General features: G+C 41.4%; 1 protein-coding gene across 1 annotated transcript in view; it reads right to left on the bottom strand.

Moving 5' to 3' along the window:
* Positions 1 to 107, bottom strand: part of grik3 (glutamate ionotropic receptor kainate type subunit 3) — a 319,970-nt gene extending 319,863 nt beyond the window's left edge. The window contains exon 1 of the mRNA XM_061958806.2: positions 1 to 107. This exon is cut by the window's left edge and continues 128 nt beyond it. The gene's annotated coding sequence lies outside the window, so the exon portion shown is untranslated.
* Between the last annotated feature and the right edge of the window lie 10,103 nt (positions 108 to 10,210).

The raw sequence follows: 10,210 nt of genomic DNA, 5'->3' as shown, positions 1-10,210 counted from the left end.
AAGTCCCCCCCACAGCCACTTTTTCCTTTCTTTCTCGCGCGTGGGGAGAGACTCCTTTAAAATTCCACAGAGAGCACCGCCGTGGCGACAAAGTGTCCTCTCATACTTGCAGCCAAATTTTTTTATTTTTTTTTTCCCAAACTGAAACAAAAAAAAAGCAGGCGCTCCCGCGCAACGTCTGCGTCCACTCCTTCCACGGGCGCGACTGTGGACTGGTTGCCTTCTGCGCGCACACGCTATCGCTCCCCACCCCCCTCCTTTTTTTTTTTTTTTGCGGGACTTAACCACACACGCACGAAAACACGCGCAAAGATGCAGGCGCGAACGAGCGCTACCCAGAATTGATGCTGTTGGATCTATTTGCGTGTCCTTCCGCGACGCGCAGGTGGACCAAGATAAATAAATAAAATAAAATAGGGGGGGGGGGTACCGTGATGCTCCTCCGCGTTATGCTTTGCGCGCACACACGCAATGCGCGGGCGTGAGGCTGCAGGTGGTCCAGCGAACGTGCGCGCCTTGATTAATGCGCGGGTGATAGGCGGTTACGCGCGCGTAAATGTCAACAGTGAAGAATATGTTTTTTTTCTTCTATTATTAATATTATTATTATTAAATAGCCAACAGTCATAGTCTTAATGTACTTTAGCCCCACTAGATGGCACTAGACTCGTGCGTTATGTGTATATTTGTATAACCACCATCCATCCGAGGTCGGGTCGCGGGGGCAGCAGCCTAAGCAGGGAAACCCAGACTTTTCCTCTCCCCCAGCCACTTCGTACAGCTCTTCCCGGGGTGGATCCCGAGGCGTTCCCAGGCCAGCCGGGAGACATAGTCTACCCCAGGGCCGGCCCGTGGCATAGGCCGTATAGGCAAATGCTAAGGGCGCGGTCCATCAGGGGGCGCCACGCCAGTGCCACAAATGTTGGAGAAAAAAGAAAAAAAAAGTTGGTACTATTATTTCTAAATACAAAAAATAATCCCACGTTAATTAAAATGCAAAGTAAAGCCTATATAATAGAAATATTATTTGCCCCCTCCCTTCCCGTATCATGACTCTTTTTGGACGTCACCACATCAAAAAATCAACACAAGATGTCAAAACGGCCAAAACTGTCAGGTGCCCAGGGAAGAAAAAAGAGAAAAGAAGAGGAGGAGAAACGAGAAAAAGACAAGAGGTAGCAGGTAGGTAACGTTAGCCTACATGAAATTATTTGTCTGTTACAGAATGTGATAGTAACCTGGCTTTTTAGCATTAAGCTAATGTTACATGATTCGGCAATTGCTAATCAATAAATAGCTAGTTCTGTTTTAACGTCGGGTTAATATTGTGGAGGGGGCTAAATTGTTATGGAAAATAATAATGTAACGTTAGGTAATTACAGTACTCCCACCTTACATTCCTTGTATTAGATCTTTTAAGCAGGTGTTTTTTGTTTACATTGTTATTGCCTTCTGGTTAGCTAATGTTTGCCCTGCAGGTAATAGTCACTTTTCCACCCCTTTATATATTAGGTATAGTTGTAAGCCTAGTTGTTAAAGTGCACATCATTAATGTAAATTAAGCAATATGTATGTAAAAAATATTGTATTTCATATATTCATTTTTTATTTTTTGCATTCATTTATTTATTCATATTTTTTTTATCTTGTTAACTATTCTGATTGTTCATTTGCTTTCTTTAAGTAAAAAAAAAAGGTCAAAGACAAAGCTATTCGGTTTCTTGTGAGTATATACACTTCACTGCCGATGTGGGGGGGCGCCACCTAAAATCTTGCCTAGGGCGCCAGATTGGTTAGGGCCGGGCCTGGTCTACCCAACGTGTAATAACTATAATTTGTATAACCACATTTTAACAAAATATATTCATGTAGTTTTGGCTCCAGAAAAAAAAAACCTGGCAGTCGTTTGTCATTAATTTGTTTCTGAGTATGACGTAGATAATAATAATAATAATAATAATAATAATTAGGGATGTCCGATAATGGCTTGTTGCCGATATCTGATATTGTCCAACTCTTTAATTACCAATACCGATATCAACCGATACCGATATATACAGTCGTGGAATTAACACATTATTATGCCTAATTTGGACAACCAGGTATGGTGAAGATAAGGTCCTTTTTGAAAAAAATTAATAAAATAAAATAAGATAAATAAATTAAAAACATTTTCTTGAATAAAAAAGAAAGTAAAACAATATAAAAACAATTACATAGAAACTAGTAATTAATGAAAATGAGTAAAATGAAGTGTTAAAGGTTAGTACTATTTGTGGAGCAGCAGCACGCACAATCATGTGTGCTTACGGCAGGCCCGGCCCTAACCAATCTGGCGCCCTAGGCAAGATTTTAGGTGGCGCCCCCCCACATCGGCAGTGAAGTGTATATACTCACAAGAACCCGAAAAGCTTTGTCTTTGACCTTTTTTTTTTACTTACAACTATACCTAATATATAAAGGGGTGGAAAAGTGACTATTACCTGCAGGGCAAACATTAGCTAACCAGAAGGCAATAACAATGTAAACAAAAAACACCTGCTTAAAAGATCTAATACAAATGTCCCTGAGGAATGTAAGGTGGGAGTACTGTAATTACCTAACGTTACATTATTATTTTCCATAACAATTTAGCCCCCTCCACAATATTAACCCGACGTTAAAACAGAACTAGCTATTTATTGATTAGCAATTGCCGAATCATGTAACATTAGCTTAATGCTAAAAAGCCAGGTTACTATCACATTCTGTAACAGACAAATAATTTCATGTAGGCTAACGTTACCTACCTGCTACCTCTGTCTTTTCTCGTTTCTCCTCCTCTTCTTTTCTCTTTTTTCTTCCCTGGGCACCTGACAGTTTTGGCCGTTTTGACATCTTGTGTTGATTTTTTGATGTGGTGACGTCCAAAAAGAGTCATGATACGGGAAGGGAGGGGGCGCACCGTGCGGGGGGTGGAGGGGGGCGTAATGTTGTAACAAATAATATTTCTATTAAATAGGCTTTACTTTGGATTTTAATTAACGTGGGATTATTTTTTGTGTTTAGAAATTATAGTAACAACTTTTTATTATTTTTTTTTTTTCTCCAACATTTGTGGCACTGGCATGGCGCCCCCTGATGGACGGCGCCCTTAGCATTTGCCTATACGGCCTATGCCACGGGCCGGCCCTGGCTTACGGACTGTATCCCTTGCAGACTGTATTGATATATATTGATATATAATGTAGGAACCACAATATTAATAACAGAAAGAAACAACCCTTTTGTGTGAATGAGTGTAAATGGGGGAGGGAGGCTTTTTGGGTTGGTGCACTAATTTTAAGTGTTTTTTATGTTGATTTAATAAAAAATAAAATACAAATAAAAAACGATACCGATAATTAAAAAAAACAATACCGATATTTTCCGATATTACATTTTAAAGCCTTTATCGACCGATAATATCGGCAGGCCAATATTATCGGACATCTCTAATAATAATAATAATAGATTGTATTTGTAAAAAGCACTTTACATTGAGTAAACAACCTCAAAGTGCTACAGTGTATTAAAAAAATAAAAAATAAAATAAAATAAAAATATATTTAAAAAAATAAAAAAAAATAAAAACCAGAACAGCAAAATAGCTAAAACTAGTATGCATATATTAAAAGAAGGCTTTTTAAGCCTTTTTTTAAAAGCATCCACAGTCTGTGGTGCCCTCAGGGGGTCAGGGAGAGCGTTCCACAGACTGGGAGCGACGGAGCAGAAAGCCCGGTCTCCCATTGTTCGTAGCTTTTTCCTCGGAGCGAAGGTGTCGTGAGGAGGATTTGGGGGTGAGTAGTTCTTTGAGGTAGAGGGGGGCATTTCCATGGAGGCACTGGTGGGTTAGTAGGGAGACTTTGAATTCGATCCTGAGTGGAACAGGAAGCCAGTGAAGGGATTTGAGAGTTGGTGTGATATGGTCATATTGCCGCACTCTCATCAGGATCCTAGCAGCAAGATGACTGATTGTACTTGGAACGCCCCCTTTCTGCCGCCCCTTCTTGGTGTGACGTCATCTACAGAACTGAAGCCCATTTCCCCCCCAAACAGTTTGGCTAAAGGCATGTTGATTCTGTTTATTTTGATCCCTTACTCAAAACCAGTGAAGTATTGGCACGTTGTGTAAATGGTAAATAAAAACAGAATACAATGATCTGCAAATCCTTTTCAACTTATATTCAATTGAATAGACTGCAAACGTTCGAACTCGAAAACTGTTATTTTTTGCAAATATTAGCTCATTTGGAATTTGATGCCTGCAGCAGGTTTCAAAAAAGCTGGCACGAGTGGCAAAAAAGACTGAGAAACTTGAGGAATGCTCATCAAACACTTATTTGGAACATCCCACAGGTGAACAGGCTAATTGGGAACAGGTGGGTGCCATGATTGGGTATAAAAGTAGCTTCCATGAAATGCTCAGTCATTCACAAACAAAGATGGGCGAGGGTCACCACTTTGTGAAAAAATGTGTGAGCAAATTTTTGAACAGTTTAAGAACAACATTTCTCAACCAGCTATTGCAAGGAATTTAGGGATTTCACCATCTGCAGTCCGTAATATTGTCAAAAGGTTCAAAGAATCTGGAGAAATCACTGCACGTAAGCGTAATAAACATTGAATGCCCGTGACTTTCAATCCCTCATGCGGTACCGCATCAAAAACCGACATCGGTGTGTAAAGGATATCACCTCATGGGCTCAGGAACACTTCAGAAAACCACTGTCAGTAACTACAGTTGGTCGCTACATCTGTAAGTGCACGTTAAAACTCTACTATGCAAAGCCAAAGCCATTTATCAACAACACCCAGAAACAGGCCCGAGCTCATCTAAGCATGCAAAGTGGAAAAGTGGTCTGACGAGTCAACATTTCATATTGTTTTTGGAAACTGTGGACGTCGTGTCCTCCGGAACAAAGAGGAAAAGAACCACCCGGGTTGTTATAGTTGCAAAGTGTAAAAGGCAGCATGTGTGATGGTATGGGGGTGTATTAGTGCCCAAGACATGGGTAACTTACACATCTGTGAAGGCACCATTAATGCTGAAAGGTACATACAGGTTTTGGAGCAACACATGTGTCCATCCAAGCAACGTTATCATGGACGCCCCTGCTTATTTCAGCAAGACAGAGCGAAGCCACGTGTTACAACAGTGTGGCTTCATAGTAAAAGAGTGTAGGTACTAGACTGGCCTGCCTGTAGTCCAGACCTGTCTCCCATTGAAAATGTGTGGCGCATTATGAAGCCTAAAATAGCACAACGGAGACCCCCGGACTGTTGAACAACTTAAGCTGTACATCAAGCAAGAATGGGAAAGAATTCCATCTGAGAAGCTTAAAAAATGTGTCTCCTCAGTTTCCAAATGTTTACTGAGTGTTGTTAAAATGAAAGGCTATGTAACACAGTGGTAACAAAAAATGAAAACTTTTTTGCAATGTGTTGCTGCCATTACTAAAAAAAAAACAGGGTTAGGGTTAGGGTTAGGGTTAGGGTTAGGGTTAGGGTTAGGGTTAACCCAAAGGCTGGACTCCAGGGAAGAGGGTCCAGACTGAGGCCAAGGGGAAAAAAACAACTCATAGCCATAGCACACATAAACATGTTACATAGAATCAACAAAACTTGCAACAGAGGATACAGAGTGGGAGCTACGGTGGACGGCTGCAGAAACTAAAACAGAAAGAAATTGCCTTCAGTCTTTAGTAGGTGAAGTCAGCAGGCGGATGCAGATCCGCCCACATTATGGAGGTAAAAGTGGGCGTTCCAAAATGTGCTGAAACTCTTAAAAAAAAACACTAAATTACTACTGTGTCTATTTTGAGGGGGAATTTTACCCGAAGACACCATTTGTATGTTCGGAACTATGAAATAAGTGCCAATGTTACCTTGAGATTCAGGTTAAGGAAGTGTGGGTTTCTAATTGTTTATGGGAGGAATATCCAACTGAAATGTTTTGGGGGCCACATTTACAGGAAGCTAAGGACTGGGGGACCGGACAATCCGGAGAACCAGCGAGTTCTGTAGACATTTTATTTTGGTCTATTTATTTTGTCAGAGTTACATAAACTGCTGTTTTTAAGGACCTTGTGGCTCATTAAAGTCCTCTCTATGACAGCACTCTAGTGTTTTTTTTAAGAATCCGCTGCAAAAATACGAGTCTCTCACAAGTTTTTGTACAAGACCTTAAAACAAGGTTGAGAACTTGTAGAATTAGGTCTTGACGTTGAGCAACTCAAACATAACCTTGAAACAACATGCTTTTTGACAACGTTTAATCAATGTTGGGTTCTGACGTTGAGTTGACCGTTGAATTTTGGTCATTTCCCAACCAAAGTAGTTTAGCCAGACAATAGTTAGCCAGGCTACCGAGAAGTTAGCCAGGCTACCGAGAAGTTAGCCAGGCTACCGAGAAGTTAGCCAGACTACTAAAAAGTTAGGCAGACTTTATAAAGGAGTTATCGAGACTTTAAAGAAATTACCCAGGCAACCAGAAAGTTATAGCCAGTCGACCAAAATTGTAGCTAGCTTACCAGGACGATAAGCAAGCTACCAGAAAGTTAGACAGGCCACCAGAAAGTAAGAAGTTAGCTTGGTTACTAGGAAGTTAGCCAGATGACAAGAAAGTTAGACATCTTGCAGGAAGTTAGAGCCAGTCTATCAATAAGTTAACCAGGAAGTTAGCCATGCTACAATAAAGTTAGACAGCTGCCAGGAAATAATAGCCAATCCATCAATAAATCAACTAGGCTACCACAATGTTAGCCAGGCAACCAGAAAGTTCTAGCCCAGCTACCCGGAAGTTAGCCAGGCTACCAGAAAGTAAGAAGTTAGCTTGGTTACTAGAAAGTTAGCCAGATGACAAGAAAGTTAGACATTTTGCAGGAAGTTAGAGCCAGTCTATAAATAAGTTAACCAGGAAGTTAGCCAGGCGACCAGAAAGTTAGACAGCTGCCAGGAAATTATAGCCAATCCATCAATAAATCAACTAGGCTACCACAAAGTTAGCCAGGCAACCAGAAAGTTCTAGCCCAGCTACCCGGAAGTTAGCCAGGCTACCATGAAGTTAGCCATACTACTGAGAAGTTAGCCAGACTACTAAAAAGTTAGGCAGACTTTATAAACAAGCTAATTACCCAGGCAACCAGAAAGTTATAGCCAGTCGACCAAAAATGTTGCTAGCTTACCAGGACGATAACCAAGCTACCAGAAAGTAAGAAGTTAGTTTGGTTACTAGGAAGTAAGCCAGATGACAAGAAAGTTAGACATTTTGCAGGACGTTAGAGCCAGTCTATCAATAAGTTAACCAGGAAGTTAGCAATGCTACCAGAAAGTTAGACAGCCACCAGGAAGTTATAGCCTGTCTATCAATACCTTAGCCAGGCTACCAGAAAATTAGACAGCCACCAGGAAGTTATAGCCAGTCTATCAATACGTTAGCCAGGCTACCAGAAAGTTAGACAGCTGCCAGGAAATTATAGCCAATCCATCAATAAATCAACTAGGCTACCACAAAGTTAACCAGGCAACCAGAAAGTTCTAGCCCAGCTACCCGGAAGTTAGCCAGGCTACAATGAAGTTAGCCATACTACTGAGAAGTTAGCCAGACTACTAAAAAGTTAGGCAGACTTTATAAACAAGCTAATTACCCAGGCAACCAGAAAGTTATAGCCAGTCGACCAAAAATGTTGCTAGCTTACCAGGACGATAACCAAGCTACCAGAAAGTAAGAAGTTAGTTTGGTTACTAGGAAGTTAGCCAGATGACAAGAAAGTTAGACATTTTGCAGGAAGTTAGAGCCAGTCTATCAATAAGTTAACCAGGAAGTTAGCCATGCTACCAGAAAGTTAGACAGCCACCAGGAAGTTATAGCCAGTCTATCAATACGTTAGCCAGGCTACCAGGAAGTTAGACAGCTGCCAGGAAATTATAGCCAATCCATCAATAAATCAACTAGGCTACCACAAAGTTAGCCAGGCAACCAGAAAGTTCTAGCCCAGCTACCCAGAAGTTAGCCAGGCTACCATGAAGTTAACAAGACTACTGAGAAGTTAGCCAGACTACTAAAAGGTTAGGCAGACTTTATAAACAAGCTATCAAGACTTTAAAGAAATTACCCAGGCAACCAGAAAGTTATAGCCAGTCGACCAAAAATTTTGCGAGCTTACCAGGACGATAACCAAGCTACCAGAAAGTTAGACAGGCTACCAGAAAGTAAGACGTTAGCTTGACTACTATGAAGCAAGCCAGATGACAAGAAAGTTAGACAGCCACCAGGAAGTTGTAGCCAGTCTATCAATATGTTAGCCAGCCAACTATAAAGTTAGACAGCTGCCAGGAAATTATAGCCAATCCATCAATAAATCACCTAGGCTACCACAAAGTTAGCCAGGCTACCAAGAAGTTATAGCCAGCCTAATAAGAAGTTAGCCAGTCTAACGAGACAGTAGCCAGACTATAAGGAAGTTAGCAAGACTACCTGGAAGTTAGCTAGGCTACCGAAAAGTTAGACAGACTGCAAGGAAGTTAGCCAGACTACCATGAAGTTAGCCAGACTACTGAGAAGTTAGCCAGGCTACCGGTTAGTTAGCCAGACTATTAAAAAGTTAGGCAAACTTTGTAAGGAAGTTATTGAGACTCTAAAGAAATTACCCAGACAGCCAGAAAGTTATAGCCAGTCGACCAAGAATTTAGCTAACATACCAGAATGATAACCAAGCTACCAGAAAGTAAGAAATCAGCGTGACTACCAAGAAATTAGCCAGATGACAAGAAAGTTAGACATGCTGCAGGAAGTTAGAGCCGGTCTATCAATAAGTTAACCAGGCTAACTCTTTGTTAAGGCTACCAGGAAGTTAGCCATGCTACCAAAAAGTTAGACAGCCACCAGGAAGTTATAGCCAGTCTATCAATATGTTAGCCAGGCTACAATAAAGTTAGACAGCTGCCAGGAAATGATAGCCAATCTATCAATAAATCAGCTAGGCTACCACAAAGTTAGCCAGGCAACCAGAAATTTCTAGCCGAGCTACCCGGAAGTTAGCCAGGCTACCAGGAAGTTATAGCCAGCCTAATAAGAAGTTAGCCAATCTAACAAGACAGTAGCCAGACTAAAAGGAAGTTAGCAAGACTACCAGGAAGTTAGCTAGGCTACCGAAAAGTTAGCCAGACTGCAAGGAAGTTAGCCAGACTACCATGAAGTTAGCCAGATTACTGGGAAGTTAGCCAGGCTACCGGGAAGTTAGCCAGACCACTAAAAAGTTAGGCAGACTTTGGAAGGAAGTTATCGAGACTTCAAAGAAATTACCCAGACAGCCAGAAAGGTATAGCCAGTCGACCAAGGATTTAGCTAGATTACCAGGACGACAACCAAGCTACCAGAAAGTTAGACAGGCTACCAGAAAGTAAGAAGTCAGCTTGACTACCAGGAAGTTAGCAAGACGACAAGAAACTTAGACATGCTGCAGGAAGTTAGAGCCAGTCTATCAATAAGTTAACCAGGCTGACCAAGAGTTAGCTTGGCTAAGGCTACCAGAAAGTTAGACAGCCACCAGGAAGTTATAGCCAATCTATCAATACGTTAGCCAGGTTTCCAGAAAGTTAGACAGCTGCCAGGACGTTATAGCCAGTCCTTCAATAAATCAGCAAGGCTACTGATAAGTTAGCCAGGCTACCACAAAGTTAGCCAGGCAACCAGGAAGTTCTAGCCCAGCTACCCTGAAGTTAGTCAGGCTACCATTTATAGCCAGGCTAATAAGACGTTAGCAAAGCTACCGAGGAATTAGGCAGACTACAAGGGAGTTAGCCAGGCCACCAAAAAGTTTATTCAATGTCAGGTTGTGATGAAAAACAGAGGACCTAAAATGGAACCTTGAGGAACACCACTAGTATAACTAAATGACTACTGACTCGAACAACTAAACTACGGCAGTTACATAAATCAAATAATGAAAAATAACTGCCAAAAAGGAGAGGACTTAAAGGGGTGCCTTAAAGAACGCCTCAGTTATGTAAATGTTTAGACCCCAGTGTTCTATGTTCAAAGATAAAATGTCAATGCAAGGATCTGCCAATGTGTCTTTAAACAAAAAGGGGCATGTGGAGGTTGCCCTCCTGTGGGTTCTCCTGACCACAAAGATGCTCTCGTGGGCCCGGTAGTCTGGGTAACAAGTCTTTTATTTTTCATATAGCG

This window comes from Nerophis lumbriciformis, linkage group LG04, assembly GCF_033978685.3.
Source record: "Nerophis lumbriciformis linkage group LG04, RoL_Nlum_v2.1, whole genome shotgun sequence".
NCBI lineage: Eukaryota > Metazoa > Chordata > Actinopteri > Syngnathiformes > Syngnathidae > Nerophis > Nerophis lumbriciformis.
This window is presented reverse-complemented; position numbering and strand designations above follow the sequence as displayed.